General features: G+C 35.4%; 1 long non-coding RNA gene across 1 annotated transcript; it reads left to right on the top strand.

Moving 5' to 3' along the window:
- Positions 1–1,343: 1,343 nt before the first annotated feature.
- Positions 1,344–17,730, top strand: LOC128314045 (uncharacterized). Its single transcript, XR_008295392.1, has 4 exons — positions 1,344–1,400; positions 3,815–3,905; positions 11,978–12,096; positions 17,314–17,730. It is a non-coding gene; the product is annotated as an uncharacterized LOC128314045 (long non-coding RNA).
- The last annotated feature ends 1,978 nt before the right edge of the window (positions 17,731–19,708 follow it).

Raw genomic sequence — 19,708 nt, 5'->3', positions numbered from 1 at the left:
GCACACCCAATTGAAGCCAAATAATTTCCTAAAGTATGATTATGGCTCTCCTTTTGGTGTTTGATTTTGGTTATGTCCTCCAAATGCATCTAGCCAGATCAATAACCCTTTCTTGAATCACAGCACAATTTCCTTTTCCAGAACTTCTCTCACATTGTCCCAGACCTCCTTTTATCACCTCAGAGATACTATTGCAATAAATACATTACCTGGAAGATGTGTCCCATATGGAGAGTGATCTCATAAATAAAGTACAGCCAGATCAATCAGCTCATATCTCATGTATTAGAAGGTGGTTGAATCCAATGTGAATAGCAAAGTTTGTATTCTTTCATTTTTTCACATCTTTGTGAAGAGACAAACTCTACTAAGTTTCTGCAATTCATAAATCAGAAATACATCATGCATATTAAAGGAGAAAAAGCTATAGCCACTAACAGAAAGATACAGGCTTTCTATTTCTTCTGTTACATATTCCTGATTATACTTTACCAAATTCTTAGGAGTTGAAATTTTCACTATGGCTTTTCACTATCCTTAAAATTTTAGAGCTATGAAGCACCAGATACAAATATATGAAAATATTCAATACAAATATGTTCCTAACCCAATATGAAAGATTACAATTTAGATATTTTCAGCCTACTTACTGAATGCTATGCATTTTAAACATTGATTTTGTTCATTTTTTTAATTTTAATTCCTGCATATCTCACATACAGTGTTATATTAATTCCAGGTCTACAATATAGTGATTCAACAATTCTATACATTACTCAGTGCTCATTATGACAAGTGTACTCTTAATTTCCTTCACCTATTTCACCCATCCCCCCAACCTTGAATGCAGTGCATTTTTAAATTAAAAAACGGGTAATGATATAGTCCCTGTCCTTCATAATAATGTAATCCTGCTCCCCCAGCTTCCAACCACCACCCCCACCACCAATCTCACTAGAATAGAAAAAGCAGAAACGACTTTTAATAAAAAGTACCTTATTTCCTCCAAACATTGCATCAGTTCTGATTATTGAGTATAGCCCTATGGCTCATTTGTATCCAGCATTGTGAGTTCTGAGGAAGGAGCAATTAGACTTGAACAATGGGATTCCAGAACATAATGGACAATATGCCAGGTATTTAGTTTCACTATCTTCATTTCTATTCACATCTTTATGTACTGTGTGATTTTTTCTTAATTTAATTTTAGTGCCGTTATTGTATCTTCTGTTTAATTTTTTTATAGCTTGCTATAATTAAGCTTTTATTTGGAAGTCATTTTAAAACCACTGCATCGTTGTCATGGAATTGTTGGTAATATGTGATTACATTATGTTGTCTTTTGCCAGGACACTCTTGTAAATGAAGCATTATCCTCAGAGATTTTCTTGGCTGAAAATGTAAGTAATTAAAAATGTAAACAAATATTATCTGTTACATATGCTGCAATAATAAATACTTCAGTATAATACAAGTTAATGTCTCTTTGGGGATGCAGTTTAATCCTACTACAACATGTTTTATAAATGGACAAATAAATGGTTAAGCACTTAATATCATATGTACTATAGCATGCAGATGTCCAGGGCTTTTATATGTTCTCTCTTTGAGTATTTATGCATTTTTAAATAGGCATTGTCAGTAATCTTTTCACATTATTTGTTATTTTATAACAATGCCAACTACAGAGATGTGAAAAAGAGAATCACTCTTCAAAAATTCCCAATTAACATCCAATGTAAATGATAATCTAGGAAAATAGGCACCCTTTGTCTATAGATTTTAGGAGGAAAATTAGTACATCTTGTTTGGAAGGCAATTTGGCAATATGTAACAAAAGCCTAAAAAATGTGGATAACCAGGGTGCCTGGGTGGCTCAGTGGGTTAAGCATTTGACTTTGGCTCAGGTCATGATCTCATAGTTCGTGAGCTCAAAGCCCCGCGTTGGACTCTGTGTTGACAGCTCAGGGCCTGGAGCCTGCTTCAGATTCTGTGTCTCCCTCTCTCTCTGCCCCTCTCCTGGTCGTTCTCTGTCTCTCAAAAATAAATAAACATCAAAAAAATGTGTTTAAATTTTATCTGTTAGCTTATTTCTTCAAAATTTTCCTAAAAAACACTGAAATGTATACAAAAGAGAGTGTACATGATTTTCATCACTATATTATTTCCAATATTAAAATATTGTAAATAACCTGATCACATATCTGTAGATAATTGGTTAAGTAGAATATGGTAAATCCATAAAATAGACTATTATGCAACTATAAAAGCCAAGTTACAAAGGAAAAGTAATTGACATGATAACATAACTTCCCTCCTTCCTTCCTTCCTTCCTTCCTTCCTTCCTTTTCTCTTTCTTTCTTTCTTTCTTTCTTTCTTTCTTTCTTTCTTTCTTTCTTTCTTTTCTCCTTTCCGCTATTAAAATATAGTTGACACACAATGTTACATTGGTTTCAAGTGCAAAACAAAGACAATACTATACATTGCTCAATACTCACCACAGTATGTGTTGATCCAGGATTTTGATGGCTACTCATTCATCTTGTTTTATTTCCTATACCTCGTGATGCAAATTGCTTATGCTATTGTTCTCAAGTGAAAAGATTCACTAGATAAGTGCATATGTTCAGTAAAACTTAATTTAAAAAAACAAATTTTATGTGGTTTTTTTTTTCAAACTACATTCTTAGACAACCCATTGACGCCATCATTTTTAGAAACATAGTTCACACTCCAGTGTTTCCTGATGCTTTGGTAGTTCTTTGAGCAGGTGAACACACAGATGTATAGCTATCTTTATCAGGAAACATTTGTTTAATGTCCACCTGTGCACATTTCTATTAAATACTAAATTTGTTCATTTTGTGTTTTACATCCTTGGAGGGTAAAAAAGTGATAGAACAACACTTTCTCATGCAATATTCTAGCATCATAAATTAGAGGACGTGTCCACAATGTTGGAATACAATCAGGTGCAGAGCCACAGAAAGGGAATACATGAGAGGAAGCCCCCAAATCAAAGTTAAATTACTTGCCTTAAGTGTGACTAGAATTAAATCCTGTATTCTAGTCTTTAATATCCAGCTCTAACTTATTCCTTTTTCTCTCTGACTTATTGCACACACTTTACTTTTAATATCAGATTATCACATAAAAACTCTTTTTTGTATCTTACCTGTACCTAATAGCATGCAGAATTGCTTACATTTATGTGGTCTTTGACCTTAAAGCAAATAATTTCAAACAAGGAACACATACATGAAAGGCATATGAACAACTAAATACCTATGAGTCTAATATTATACCTTAGTTCTTAAAAATATGCTTATTTGTGGGGCGCCTGGGTGGCTCGGTCGGTTAAGCGTCCGACTTCGGCTCAGGTCATGATCTCATGGTCCATGGGTTCGAGCCCCGCGTCGGGCTCTGTGCTGACAGCTCAGAGCCTGGAGCCTGTTTCAGATTCTGTGTCTCCCTCTCTCTGTGACCCTTCCCCGTTCATGCTCTGTCTCTCTCTGTCTCAAAAATAAATAAACGTTAAAAAAGATTTAAAAAATATGCTTATTTGTCATTAATATTTTATGAAGATGGTAATGGGCATTCACACAATTTTGGGCCATTTCATTTCACATTAGTCTTCATTCACTCTTATATAGCTCCTTATAAGAATTTCTCAGCGTTTTTTTTGAAGACATATGAAGAAAAGTAAGGCATGATGCAAAGTAATTTACATAGAGAGTATAAAAGTTAGGCTTCCATTTTTTGTTTGTTTTGCTTTGACTTTGAAGATTTTTTTTTTTTTTTTTTTTTTTTTTAGTTTTGAATTACAAGGCCAACTGGAATTAACAACGCTGCCAAGTTCTCAGGTGTCTGCACTGGGGTTGGAAGTCCTGTGTCTTCAAACCCAGGTAGAGTAAGTACTAATTCTGTAGTTATCTTCTCCACTGTAGGAAAAAATGTAAAATGCTGCCATTAATTAAATCCTTTTCTTACAAAGGCAAAGTGCCCTTAAACAAAGCCCAACAGAAGGGATGAGTTGCTATGTATAGAACATATGTTAGACATATAGATCTTTCAGTCTTTAGTTATAAAACCAGTGGATACTTTTTACAGAATTATGGGAAGCTCAGTCAGCATCGTGTTTGTTGTTCCAAGGTATAATAAGGAGAAGGAGGGCATTTTTATTCATCAGAAAAATTCTTTAATTACTTTTTTAAACAAGTGAAAAGAGTGATATATATACCATTAGTATACATATGACATTTATATTGCATGTAATCGATGTCGCAAATTTTTAGATCAAATTAAAAAAGAGGACAAAACATAATAAAAGTGTCTCCTATCTGTACACTACTTCTTTATACAGGGTGGAGCTTTAATAAAAATGGGACCTATTTTCTAAATCAGCAGGAAGGATTTCTGAAGGAGATAAGCTTATGGTTCTTAATAATTCAAAATTGCTATATTTTTTCAGACTCAGACCATGCATCAGACATTAACCCTCCCATCCTCTATTTCCTTTCCCCCCTTCCTTTTTGCTCTGTGGATGATAAGGGATACCAAATCAATAGCTGTGTAGAAGAAGCAGATATAACATTCCGAGAAACACTGGAGACAGGGAATAGAAGCAACAATTCATTTTTCTGTCTCAGTTTAGATTGTATTTATACCACCTGCTATGTCTGTGGGAATGGAATCTATAGTAGTGTCTTTAGACACAAACTTTCTGTTAGGGACTTTCCTTTTTCTATTCAGTGTGATAGCATTTTTTTTTCCCTGGGAAAAGTAGCCTATGGCACTTGGCTGAAGAGATGAGACTTCAATGAGAAATAGGAGACAAAGAGTGACAAATTAAAATGACAAGGCTGTCTTATAAGATTGTGATCCAGTGAAATGAAGTATTTCTGGCCCAGACAATGTAGACAGCATTATGCTATGTGGGAATAGATTGCAAGACCTGGGCAGCCTGTATATGTCTTCGAGATAACTGAATTTGTCACTATCAACGTTCTCCCAAATTGTGTCTCTCCTGGCTTTTGAGAATAGGAGTATGGACAAAGGTGTTTCCAGAAGTCAAGTATTTAATGATACATTATTTTCCTTAAAAAAAAAACTTTAAAAAAAAGATATTTTAGTAATATGTTAGTCTCTGGCATGAAATTAATCCAGGGAGAAGCCTTGAAATCGGTAACTAATAGCTCTAAAAGTAAACTTAGGCACCATATCTAGTTACATCTGTTCTCTTATTAAGTCTACCTGATAAGTGAACACATACTGTCTCCTGAGCATCAGTCCTGCCTGCTAGACATCTTTACCTGGTGTTAGCAACATCGTCCCAAATTCAACAAACATTAAGTAAACTTTGGAGACTTTCTTTAAGAAATCAGTGTAAATGCCATTGCACATTATCAGACAAAATTTACATGTAATCTGCATTTCACTGCTTGGTATGAAATGAGGAAGGAAAAGAGATAAAATGGTTATAAACATGCTTGAGTAGGAGAAAATTTACAGTGACCTGTAACATGTCCTTCTTTGTCATCTCCTACATGTTACTTGGTGAATCACCAGATCCTGTAGTTTCTTTATAATGTTTCTTAAAACATTGCCTGGGTGGCTCAGTTGGTTAAGCATCTGACATTGGGTCAGGTCATTATCTCGTGGTTTCTGGGTTTGAGGCCCACATCAGGCTCTGTGCTAACAGCGTGGAGCTTGGAGCCTGCTTTGAATTCTGTGTCTCTGTCTCTCTCTGCCCCTCTCCTGCTCACATTCTGTCTCACTCTCTCAAAAATAAAACAAAACATTAAAAAAAACTAAAAACAAAAAAAACGTGTTCCCCCTTTTCAATCTTCCTGCTTCCTTCCTAACCCAGGTCCTCATTTCTTTTCCAAGTAAGAAATGTGATTCATTCAGGGACTCTAATCATGTTATAAAATACTTTCTTTGGAACTCTGAGAATACATGAGAATATTTTTTTCCTTTCATCAAAGTTCCTTTGATTATTACACCATTTATATTATGTTAAAAAATTGGGGCCATCCATGGTAGGCTTGTTGTCTATTTTGAAAATATTCCAAGATTTCTTGATGATTTGAGGCAAGAAAGTTACCCCTTCCTAAAGTAATGAATGTCTTCATTTGTAGATATTTATGTTTTTCATCTTCTGGTTGGCCACAAATTTTTAGTTGTTTCTAGTTTACTGATGCAATTGTTGCAAGATTCTTTACTTCAATGCCCAGCTTCATTATCTCACCACTTTGAAGAATGAAGAGGTGGACAGAGAATAAAATGAGCAGCAGGCAAACGTTTATTAAAGTATAAGATTAGAAAATAAGAATAGTATAAAAGTTATCTTTACAGAGAGGGGCCATTCGAAAGTAAATACCTCCGGACTATAGGCAAGGGGCTTTGCTTTATAGGGTTTTGGTGGCACCCCCCCCCCCCCCCCCCCCCCCCCCCGTTTCCCCATCGCTGCTTCTCAGGTTCTATCCTTATTGGCTTGATAACTCTAGGGGCTGGGTTTTCCGTCCCTAATTCACTCCATTGTGTGGGGAATCAGGCCATGGTTATACTGTCCCTTGTTTAACATAAGTTTTACAGTTTACTTTTTTTAGTTAGGCATTTTGATTGTCAAATTCCTGGGGGGAGCTGTGGGGGAGTAGGCGGTGTCTGTTACATTCTTAAAAGGAACCTTACAACCCAGGGGGGTTGATCAGGAACATTATGACGGTTATGACCTAGGGGGTTTGGGCTTTGATTGTGGCCAAATGCTCCAAGCATTGTTTCAAAATATGTGTTTTTCTGCACCCCACCCAGACTCTTCGGGTCCTAACCTTTCCCTCGCTGCCTACTTTATTCTATCTTTCCCTATCATACAATCACTACAAAATGTAGAGGATGGTGTGCTTTTTTGTTATGTGACAATTGTAGAATGGTCAGATTATCATTGTTTTTACTTAAATGTTATGCCCATATCCCCCAGTAAGACTGTTCATTTTTTTTAATTCATTTATATAGTGTGAAGGATATTTTAGATGCTTTCTATTTTCTGAAGCCAAACTCTAAAAAGTTTAGATAATTACTTAAAAAGTTGAATAAATGAGTGATGTCAAACCTGATTGTTGCAGAAATCTTAGACTCCCCCCAAATTGAGGCTCCTGGGGTCTGTCTTTCATACCCAACCCTAGGAATGGGTTATAACAATAGCCTTTTGGATGATGCAGAAGAATTTGAGTGGAGCAGTGTTTTGTAATTCAGAAACACAAAGGAAAAGTTACAATGAGAGCTATCACTCTTGGAAACAAGAGAGTCCCTTATGTTGAATCAGGAAAACTTCTGTACATATTCCCATAATATGAGAAAATAAAACCATTTCTCAAAGTCCCCATCCTTACTGTCTTAGTTTTGAAAACTTTAGATTGTTTTACTCAATTCCCATTTTTGGATTTTCCCAATGTGTTAGAAAAATAAAAGGTAAATTATAAAATGTCAAGACAAAATTTAAAATACTCCTGTAAAATTCAAGACCCAAATGTGGCTCATTTCTCAGACGCATTTATGTAAGAATCAATAAACATAATCTCTCTTTGGTAAAGTTAGTGTTTTTAAATTGTAAACTGCTCAATATACAATATTTCCTCAGGAGCAATGGAAAGAAAAAAGGTGACTTACTTCACCATCAAAGATAACACTGTATGAATGAGCTCAATGGTGGTCATTGTAGACTCAACTGGACTTAAGATGAATAAACAATTTCAATAAATTGAATTAATTAGGTAAGGCTTAAGTGTGCAAGCAGTCTATTTTCTGAAATCATGTACAATAACTTATTCAAGAAGCACTGGTGTATAATTGCCTGAAGTCAGAGGATAAAAAAGAGAAAAAACTGAAAATCCATTATGTTCGTGTTAACAGTCTAACTAAACTAATTAACTGCTATCTGAATTTTCACACCTCTATTTCATGATCTTTCTTGTCTCAAACCTCCAAGGCTCAAAAGCAACAAATAAACAACAACAAAAAAAAGCATGTGGAAGAGAACAGTATTAACTATAATGCAAACCATCCCATTTTGAAAACCAGTGGTTCTTATGTTTTCCACCTTCCTCTGTTTACATTGCCTGACCAACAACCTTATCATATATACTCTCTCTATAAACTTATGTATCCTAATCAGTTATGTGCACACAAATAAAATGAAATATTTTTTATACAGCTATCAACTATGTTATGTGTATAGCTACTTTTAAATTTAATATCAAAATTAGAATTCTTAATATTCTAGAATTCTAGAATTCCTAATATTCAAACTTTTAAGATAATTGAGTAAAAAATTTCAAATCAAATACCAATACCCAGCTCTCTATATTTGTTATGCAGTTTTGGAAATGCCTAAAAGGCTTTCTTTAGTTTCTATCTATATTTGAACACGTTGTTGGAATCCATTGATTCACACACCTTCACTAACTGGGAGCTTCTCTTTTATATTTGATTTTTAAAGAAAGAGACATATGAAAAGGAAACAAGTTTTCTTAAAATATCTTTTTTTATAAAGAATTTTTTACGTTCATTTATTTTACGTTTATTTATAGAGAGACAGAGCACAAGTGGGGGAGGGGCAGAGAGAGAAGGAGACCCAGAATCCGAAGCAGGCTCCAGGCTCCAAGCTGTCAGCACAGAACCCGATGCAGGGCTTGAACTCATGAACCATGAGATCATGACCTGAGCCGACGTCAGACTCTTAACAGACTGAGCCACCCAGGTGCCCGAGGACACAAGTTTTCTTAATTGAGAAGTTATGCTTATGTAACAGGAAATTGACCAACAGCCAACAAAATCAAAGACAAAATTGCTATGTTGAACCATGTGAAATCTCCAATATTTGACTATTTTTGTCTTATGTACATGTTTATTTAATATGATTGAACCAGATTTAGGTCTGAATCAGAATTACTCATCCTGTACATCGCAGTTAACGGAGGCATAATAATATAATTTAAGATCTTCCAAAAGCCCTCAAATTTTCATGACTATTTAATGTTCAGATGCCAATTTTTCCTTGGAAAATTTGAAAAGCATATTCTATTTCCAAATATAACACTGTTCTTTAAATCACTATAAAAATGTAGTTTATTGAATTTTTAATGATTGACATGTTATTCTCTTGTAGAAGATATCCTGATGTTCAACAATTGGTTTTATAGATACATATTTTATTGTGATTTTCTTTTATACTGTCATTAATTCAATTTAATTTACAAGAAGAGATGATATTGACAGTGATAGTATTTTACATTTCAATAAATATATTTTATTTTCAATAAAATCAAATTACATTATATAATATTTATAACATGTAAAATAGCATAATAAATAATATTTTACATTGGTTATTTCTTTATAGTTTAAGAAACAGTTTAGGGTTGTAAACAAAACTATCCATAAAGAGTTTTCTTGGTTCTTAATAAAATTTCTTCTCTTGATAAGTTTTCATTTATGATTTATGAATAACACTAAATCTGAAATTACATATCAATTTAAATAAATTAAGGACTCACAAACCACAAATTATTTTATATTCTAAGAGTTGAATCTGCTAGTAGTCAGTGTCATATTCATGAACTGAAATTTTTGAGAGTGATTAGACCCTAATTTTCTTGTACTGCAATCCCTCTTTCATGCTCTTTGGTGTACAGATTGTCTGGGTAATTTCTACAGTTGAGTTCTGACTATGAAGTGGCATTGAAGTTCAGCAGGACCCATTTCCTGTATATATTCATGGCTGGTTGTGCAATTGGTGAGAACACTCAGCTAATGAATCTAAGGTCATGAGTTCACTACTGGGTGCAATTGTTTGCTTTGTTGTAGTCAAGGGTTATGGATCACACCCTTCATCACAAATAACTTTCTTGCACATGTATGTTACTTGTCACAAGAGAGATCCATTTGCTGGATTTTGGAAGGATCAAAGCAAATCCTTATGCACGGGTGGGAAAATCACTCAAAGGCCATGTCTCCACAAGGCTGAGTCACCATCTTCCTCACCCAGGATTCCTGCTGTTTTATGCTTTATGTTCACATGTTCTCCACACTCTCCTGTACCCCTCACAACAAGGTAATGACGGGATTTTTCCTTTGGGGAAGAGAACCCCTTCCTAATTATGTTCTGCCATCCCGCTATACCCATGGTTATGAAGGAATGCATGTAACAGTCAGAGTTAACTGTCCTAAATCCTGTTCTTCCAGCCCTTCTGTATGGATTCTGAGTTTTACTTAAGATCATTAAGAACACAAAATATCTCAAATCAAGAGTCAAAAACTCAAGCCCAGGAATTTCTCATCCAAAATGAAGGAAATTGTAAGAGTCAAAAAAGAAAATTTCCTTTCCAGTATTTATGAAGTCTTTTAATAAAACTGTGCTTATTTTCAACATCTACTCCCTTCCAGTCTCTAAGATGTAATCTCCGGATATAGAAATAGATATAGATATAGATGATATAGATATAGATATAGATATAGATACGTATATATATACACAGAGAAAAATATATTTAGAATATAATATTTAGAACTTAGAAATATTTACTTTTGAAAAGGTAAACAGAAAACCAACAACATGAAGGAAGATATTTTATAGAGTTTAGAACTAATATCTATTCCACTGGATTTCTACAAGTTTGCCTATAAGTATATCCATTTTTCAGATGTTAATAAAATTTTAAAAGGCAGTCACTACTAGAATAGAAATCTCCAAATGTAAAAACTAATAATAGCTGCAGACCCAATAATAATATATAAATAAGGCAGAGAATATTTACAATAAAATTTCCAAGGTTTCAAATAAGAGTATTAAGACACTATCAACTAGGTATGTCGATCTTGAAAATTCTATGTAAATGTTAATGATATTGTGATATTAAAGTGCATAAGGTTTTCTTATACACACACATTCCAAAAATGCAAAACAGGGCTGTAGTTTACATCAGTTAAAGAACTTTTGTAAAATAAAAAGAGGAAAACTAGAAAAATGGGCAAGGAGATATTAGTAGTACTACTAGTAAAGAGAGAAAAGCAAATTAAAATAGTAACACTGTACCTACAGTGATAGGTTACGGTACTCAGTGAAATATAATGTGCAGATATGGGTCTACAGTTCTACCATATGGGTCTAAAGTTTTATTCCTGAGTATGTATGCCATCCAGAGAAACTCTTGCTTAGGTTTCCAATAGGGTATGTAATACAAGAATGCTTACTTCAACACTGTGTGTGTGTGTGTGTGTGTGTGCGCGCGCATATGTGTGTATGAGTGAGTATGTGTGTGTGAATTGGAAGCAATCTAAGGGTCCATCAGTAGGAAGATGGGTAAGAAAAGTGGGGATACTCATAAGCAATAAACTAGAAGTACATAGAGGAAGAGGAAATCTTAAATCTTCTTGCTGAGTGAAAAAAGGAAAACAAACAAGAAGACAAAACGCTGGGGCACTTGGGTGGCTTAGTCAGTTAAACATCTGACTTCGGCTCAGGTCATGATTTAGCAGTTTGCGAGTTTGAGCCCCACGGTGGTCTCTGTGCTAATAATGGCTCAAAGCCTGGAGCCTCCTTCAGATTCTGTGTCTCCCTCTCTCGCTGCCCCTCCCACACTCACACTCTGTCTCTCTTTTCTCTCTCAAAAATAAACATTAAATTTTTTTTAAAAAAGGCAAAACCCAGAAAAGTAAAAAGCAAGGACAATAGTGTAATAGGTATTACATAAAAGTAAAAATTCCAATATACACCTAGAGATGTTCCTAAGTATTCTTACATATCCTACAAATTTACTTTTAATGGGAGTGTGTACATAGTAGGAAGAGGAAAAGGGAAAGAAAAATAGGGATGATGGAGAACCACTAAAACCAAAATAAAACAGCGACACACATTGAAGAAATGGGATAGGATCAGGTGCCATGAGCTGACGGATTTAACTTGTTCTTTGCATCTGAGGTTATACAAGAAAAGAAAATGGAGGAGGAGGAAAGAAGAGGCAGATGAAAGACAAGAGGAGAGGCTCAAGCAAACATGCTAATCTTAGTCTTCCTGAATCACTAAGGATGTACTTTTAGGTAAGTCTTAAACTCAAAGCAAGAGTGAAGGCAGTGTTCTCAGATGCCAGTGCATTTGGAGAGTTTAACTGACGCTTTCCACAGAGACACTGCTGGTTCTCACTCGTCAAATGCTCCTTACATCCTGGCAATGATAGTCTCAGATTTTATTAATTCGGAAACTGTTTTTCTAATAAGGCTATTTGTGTGATGACATGCCCATGTCGCTTCGAATATATTTGGTGAACTATTAGAATCTTAAAAGAGTACATTGGGTATATTGTGTTTGATTAGAAAAAGTGCCACTGATTGCCCTACAGCTAAACTCTTTATTAATTTGTACCATGCAGTTTCTAGTTTGAAATTCATAGGCATTTAGAAAATTAATCCTTCACAGAGAAAGGATAATTCAGGTGGTGAACTTAGTAGAAGGAAGGCCTTTTGGGTATTTACTTTGGACACATTATTCCCATCAGACCTGAATGAAGGGCTTTCTGAACCATTTGCTGCAAAAATCCTTTCGGTAAGGCAAGTTCAGACGTTGCCTTCATCAGCTTATGGAAGGTGAATAAATCTTGCATTTACATAGTGTTTTGCATTTTAGCTTTAAAGTGCATTACGTAGTACACTTGACTTAAGTAGGTAGAATTAAACAATGTCAGGGGCTGGGGCAAAGCAACTCATGGTACTAACCACACCACAAACACACACACACGCGCGCGCACACACACACACACACACACACGCCACCCATTCAGTGTTGACAGGAAGATTATTCACCAAGAAGCCAACTGTGATATCACAAGCATATGATTATAGGCAAATTTTCTGCCAGCCAGCTATGTAAAATCTTCAACTTGAATTACATTCTTGGTGATTTTGGTTTGATTCTCTGAGGAGATTCGTGGCATGAATGTCCAAGTGCAGAATTGAGTTTGGAGCGTAAGTACATGAAATAAAAACCTGGTTGCCATACAAAAGGGAGTGGGATGATTAAACTCACATTAAATAACATTATTTAACAGTTCTATATTTCTTTCACACAACTCACAAGACCAAAAATAAATTCACAGAAAAATTATAAAATCAGTGTAAATCCATCTGGAACCATTGTTCACAGGGTGATTATCTCTAAAATTTTTTCAGAGTATGAACAGGTAACACTTTGAAACTCAGTTTCAACTAGAATAATGTGGTTGCATACTACATACATTTATGTATATACCTACACACTCATTTTTCAAAATACACCACAATGACAGAGATGCATACACTCCACATGTACCCATGTGTAAAGTGTATACATATATATATACCAGGATGGCTTCCTGTAGAATAAAAGCATAAATGTAGGTGAAACTTGAATTTAACAAACACAAATGTATCTTCAGCTTTGCAAGCAATCTATCCTCAGTTGTCTAAAGAAAAACTGCCAGGTACATTTTTTCAAGAAAGCTTTGTTCATTATATTACCATTGTCCATGGTGACAAAAGTTCTTAGGAAAATTACTGGATGACATTTTATAATAGTTCTTTTCAAGTCCATGGTTTCTCCTTTCTCTGTCAATATATTCTAATGCTGTGTCTAGAGCGCAGCGTGAAGAAGCTGACTTTGTGGCTGATGACGATAGTAGCCACGAAGAAGCTGTTAGCAATTCAAAATTCTCTCCCGAGCTGAGGAGAGTGACTGAGGATGTTGATTTCTTTTGTGTTGTTGCTGTTTCCAGAAAAATAATTGGATCTTAAAATAACAAAAATAAAAGATAAAAATAAAATACAACAACAATTCCTAATAAGGACCTACACTGGGTTCTGGGAGGGTATGTACATATAAACTAGTAATTTGAACAAAGTTAGGCAATTGATTGACATGACCTGGAACATACAGCATTCAAGGTGTGCCTGTGTGCATTTTGACTATTTACTCATTAGTAATCGTTTCTGGACTGCGTATAACCTCCGTGCCTTTAGCTAAATTACATCTGTTAATATCTCTGTATAGAACAGAGGGTCCGGATTCCTTTCTGTTAATGAGGTAATAGCCAAATATGACAAACTTACCCCCTGCCAATCTTCATGTCTAACGCTTGATTTTGTGATACTTTCTTAATCTTTAATTTAAAATAAGCCAATAGAGTCAACTACTACTACTATTATTATATGATCTATGATTTTCATAAAAAGGCATCCTGGGGAAAGGGTCAGTTTTAGAACGAGGTAGGATATAGACAATGGTACACTCAGGCCCTAGGGCCGTAGCCCATCTGTGGCCAGTTCTGAACACATTTCTATGGCCTTTCAGTCATAGCCTCTGTGCTATGCTGGCAGGTTTGTAAACATCTTTAAAATAACGAAGTAGGTGAGAGAGGTGGAAACCAGATTGACAGGCACACCACCTTATTATCGTTTATCCCTGATTTAAAAAAAAAAACAATGCCCATATTAATTTTCACAGCACGTATAGAAGAACAAAAGGAATGATTTAAATGTCTATTAGCACCTATTATCTGGGACTACATTAAGGAGGTGCTGGTCAGCTTGGCTTCATTTGTCCTCCAGACGCTGCGGAGATGTGAGGCCAGGCCAATTGAGGTTAAAGCAGGCAGGGAACTGGTACAGCTGGGGATCATTAAGAGTGATCAAGGGCCAGCCAGAAGACAAAGTCAGCTGAAAACAAGGCTGAACGCTCTTCCAGGCAGAGCTGGAGAGTCATGTGCACTCAGGAAACAGCCTAACCCCATCCCGCGAACTTTGTTGATTTAATTAGATTTTGTTTAAAATTCCAAAGTAGGAGCAGCATGGTCAGCTTTGATGCAAAACTTGGCAGGGGAAACTATCATTCATTTTCAAAAGTAGTCTTATTGAGGCATTTAAGAAATGTTCAAAATCTTTGTCGTGGTTAAAAAAAAATGCACTAAAGCACACAAATGTCTCCTGGCTGATAAATTCTTACCATCTTTCCTTGACCAATTAATATATAGATTGTGGACTTCATTGTGAGCTTGTTCATCTATGCGCATTTAATTTATTGGCTTTTCCTCCCGTCTCTGTCTCACATTTCCACTCCTTCAACAGTACTTTCGGGATGACTTTCCGAATAAGTTATTTGCTCTCAAATCCTTGTCTTGGAGTCTATTTGGTGAAACTAATTCAAGATGTACAAATCCCAGGAATTACTTAAATTTCATCTTTACCTCACAGAATCACACCTGATAATACAGGCAAAAATAGTTTTTAATAGTAAAGTGATACAAGTGGAAGTTATTCAAAGACCCCCAAATTTGTCTTTGTACCCATTATAATTTGCCGTATTATAAACTAGAGGAGGAATTTAATAAACATCTGTGGAAAAACGCTAGAACTCTGATGCTTACTTGGATATGTAAAACATTTTCAGAACTAAAAGCCAGGTTTACTGTTCTCATAGGCACACATGGGCAATGCTGCTACAGAGCTCTTGCTTCCTCTGTGCTTCTATGAGAGTAAGGGTGAGACATGAAACCAGGGGAGGAGAGGCAGTGGAAGGCGCAGATAGTATCAGCTAAAACTAGGTCCTTGCCTATACTAACCTTTGCCTACAAAAACATAGCTCTGAGGAAGACAAGGAAACAAATAAAATTCTGAGTCCCTAGTGACCAAATTATTTTCCAAGCCTAGGTTAAAAAAAGTAAGATAATGAAGGAGAAGAAGGACTCAGTTCATTCCCAGTATTTTCACTGTGTGTGTGTGTGTGTGTGTGTGTGAGTTTTATGAAGTCCTAGAAATTTCATCTCTTCCAGAATTTGCCTGTGTAAGCATAGCTTACACCAGTGGCTCTCAAACTTGTGGTCCTCAGCCACAAGTATTATCATTATCTGAGAGCTGTTAGAAGTGGAAATTACTTTTAAAAAAAAATCAATATTTATATATATTGCAAAATAATCACCAAAGAAATCCAGTTAATATCCCTCACCATACAGAGTTACCATTTTTTTTCTTGTGATGAGAACTTTCAAGATCCATCCTTCTAGCTACTTTCAAATATGCAATACAGTATTGTTAACTATAGTCACCAAGATGTGAATTGCATCCCCATGGCTTACTCATTCTAAAGTTGGAAATTTGTACCTTTTGATCCCTTCATTCATTTCATGGACCCCCCCCCCCAATGCACTGCTTTACACAACCAATGGTCTGTTCTCTATATCCATGAGCTTGTTTTGTTTTGTTTTTAGGTTTCACATATAAGTGAGATCATATGATATTTATGTTTTTCTGTATGACTTATTTCACTCAGAATAATGCCCTCAAGGTCCATCCACGTTGTCATAATTGGCAAGATTTCATTCTTTTTTATGGCTGAATAATATTCCATTATAGATAGATAGATAGATAGATAGATAGATAGATGATAGATGGATCTTCTTTAACCATTGCCATCAATGGATATTTTGATGTCTTGGGTATTTTTCATGTCTTGGATATCTTAAAAGATGCTGCAGTGAACATGGGGGTGCATATATCGTTTCAAATTAGTGTTTTAACTTTCTTTGGATAGATATACACAAGAGGGTTGATAGAACATATGGTAGTTCCATTTTAAAATGTTTTGAGGAAACCCCAAACTGCTTTCCACAGTAGCTACACCAATTTACATTCTCACCAACAGTGTTCCCTTTTCTCCACATCTTGTCAACACTTGTTATTTCTTGTCTTTTTTATAATAGTGTTCTAAGATGAGGTGATACCTTATTGTAGTTTTGATTTTCATTTCCCTGATATTAGTGACAGTGAGCACCTTTTCATTATCTGTTGGTTAATTTGTCTTTTTGGGAAAGATGTCTATTCAGATCCTCTGCCCATTTTTAAAACTCAGATTGTGTTTTTTGCCACTGAGTTGTATGAGTTCTTTATATATTTTAGATATTTGACCCCTTATCAGATATGTAATTTGCAAGTATTTTCTCCCATTCAGGAGGTTGCCTTTTCATTTTGCTGATTGTTTCCTTTGCTGTGAAGAAGAAAAATTCTTAAGCCTCATCACACATCTACTGAATCAGAAGCCCTGCACTCAGGGCTCAGTAATGTGTATTTTAACAAACCTTCCAGGTGATTCTGACATTTAAAGTTTTGGAACCTCTGGCCCACCGTGATCTCTTTGGATAAACTAAGAATGCTTTTGATTTAAAGTGAAAGTTCTAGAATTAATCTAGCCTTTAAATTTCTGTTGTACCAAAGCCTGCCTGTGTCTGTTTTTAGAGCATCTAAAATTGAGGATCTGAGTTACATTGTCCAAGCTTCTGAGTGCCAGAGCAATAGGAGGAAGAACTCAGGATTTCTAGGAATAGCACATTGGAAACCACCAGGTTCTGCATAACCCAGCGAGGGTAAGGAAGAGTGGAAGCCTACACACATCTCCCAAGGAGGGCAAAGCTAAGTTAGTGATGGGAAAAGTGGGTCTCTCCCAAATGACCTCTGCAGTGCTGTCTGGATGGAGAAAGAAAGGTCTTGATGATGCACAGCTTCTTTCCGCAGCCCATCTCAATGATACTCAAATGTATCATTTCCTTGGGAAAGAATATCACTTATATTATTCCTGATATTGGTTATATTGCTTGGTGAAAGTCCTGGTGTGACCTCTGTGAATGGCGTCTTCCAACATTCTTAATAAATATTGACTCTTAGATAAATAGCAATCTCTATTTTATTTGGAAAGTACATGCAAATTGGATATAATGGAAGTTTATTTGTATTTACTAGTGTGCTTGTTAACATGTTTAAACTCAGTTAACATGTTTAAACTCAGTCATTCCATGGCCAATTTGATGTTTGTACACTGGGGCATTAAACTTGGGGCTGCATTAGCATTTGGGATCCTCACATTAAGCTAAATGTGGGAAATTGAAGATGATGTGAAGGAGGAAATAAGTAGAAATAACCATAAGATTGCAAAGCAGGCTAACAGAGGAAAAATAAGGAAATTCAGATTAAATAATTTAGAGAAGGAAAGACTGAAAGGCAGCCTACCACTTTCCCTCAAGTTTATGAAAAATAGTCGTTAGTAGTTTATCCCCTTCAATGGCAAGAATGAAAAGGATAAGTTTAAGTGACAGTGGGTAGGATATAGGTTAACTAGAACAACCTTCTTGGAATAAGGATTAACACAGACATGCCTCATCATGAATGGAATTGGACTTCTTCAGTGGAAAATTGGGCAGTGAGTTGAAGAGAAGGAAGCCAGAGCCTTATCATCCCTGGTCCAGGCGTGGGAATATTGCTGTGGATTCCCACATTAGAAATATGGCGAGGTGTCATGAGAAGGGACCAGTTTTACTTCACAAATGGTTCAACTTCGGTTATTCATGGATGCTAAAAAGGTATTTACAGTCTATAATTTACAAAGCCTTAGAATCAATGACCTACAGTTAGCCAAATCTTCATTTTTTAAAAGAATTTAACCAATATAATTCACCCCATTTCCAAATATAGATTATTTGAAATATGGTATATTCTCTTTGAGAAATTTTCCTTTTTTAAAGGCAAACTATTGAATTTTGTAAAACTGTAAGTGAGATCTAAGGAAATTGATTAGGGTCCAATCAGCTCTTTTATCAAAAGAAGTGCTCTTCTTATGAAGGAAAGGTTTCGAACATTCATGTCTGAGAGGAGGATCTACAGATCCTCACTGGCATTCAAATCCATAGAACTTTTAAACTCAAGAGAAGATTTGAAAGATGGTGCTTATATTTCAACTGTTTTTTATATAATAAAGGAGTTAGGGGTTTAATACATCAATATGAAATTTCATTCAATAAGAAAAATATTTGTCATTTATTGTGTTTTAAAGTGAAAAAAAATTAACGTGCGATTTCTCTAGCAATTCCAGGTAGTCTGACATATTATATTATCTGTGTATGCAGGAGGGGGGCTAGGTATATGTTTACATGTATTTATGAATGCACACTGCATGCTCATATTTCCTATATAAATGATTATTTTAAAAAAAGAATCTCGCGGGGCACTTGGGTGGCTCAGTCGGTTAAGCATCCGACTTCATCTCAGGTCATGATCTCACAGCTTGTGGGTTCAAGCCCCATGTCGGTCTCTGTGCTGACAGCTCAGAGACTGCAGCCTGTTTTGGATTCTGTGTCTCCTGCTCTCTCTGCCCCTAACCCACTCGCGCTCTCTCTCTCTCTCTCTCTCTCAAAAATAAACAAACATTTAAAAAAAAAAGGAATCTCATAAGAAGAGTAATTCCAGGACATGATTGATGTAGAGGAAATATTCAGATCTGATAAATGATGGAACACTGAAAAAATCTTCATTCAAGGTTACTTTCTTAAATCCTCAATTTTTAAGTAGAGAACAGTCTTGTGTTAGATAACTAATCGGACAAGTATAGAATCTAAACTACAGTGCTCCACCTTTAAAAATAATTGGATTTCAAACTGACAGACTTATGAACTTGTATTCTGCAGTTTTAAGAGTTAACACAGAAGTATTGCATGTCAATTTAGATAGTAATGATTTGAATGTGTTCACAATTATCATTGCATTATTTTACTAATCTTTGCACATCTGTTAAATAACATTTACAACACCACTATATAAATCCATTAAATAGATAAATGTTTTGATTATCTTTTATTGTTTA

Source organism: Acinonyx jubatus, chromosome C1 (genome assembly GCF_027475565.1).
Source record: "Acinonyx jubatus isolate Ajub_Pintada_27869175 chromosome C1, VMU_Ajub_asm_v1.0, whole genome shotgun sequence".
Lineage (NCBI taxonomy): Eukaryota > Metazoa > Chordata > Mammalia > Carnivora > Felidae > Acinonyx > Acinonyx jubatus.
The sequence above is the reverse complement of the archived record's forward strand: the minus strand, read 5'-3'. Positions and strand labels throughout refer to the sequence as shown.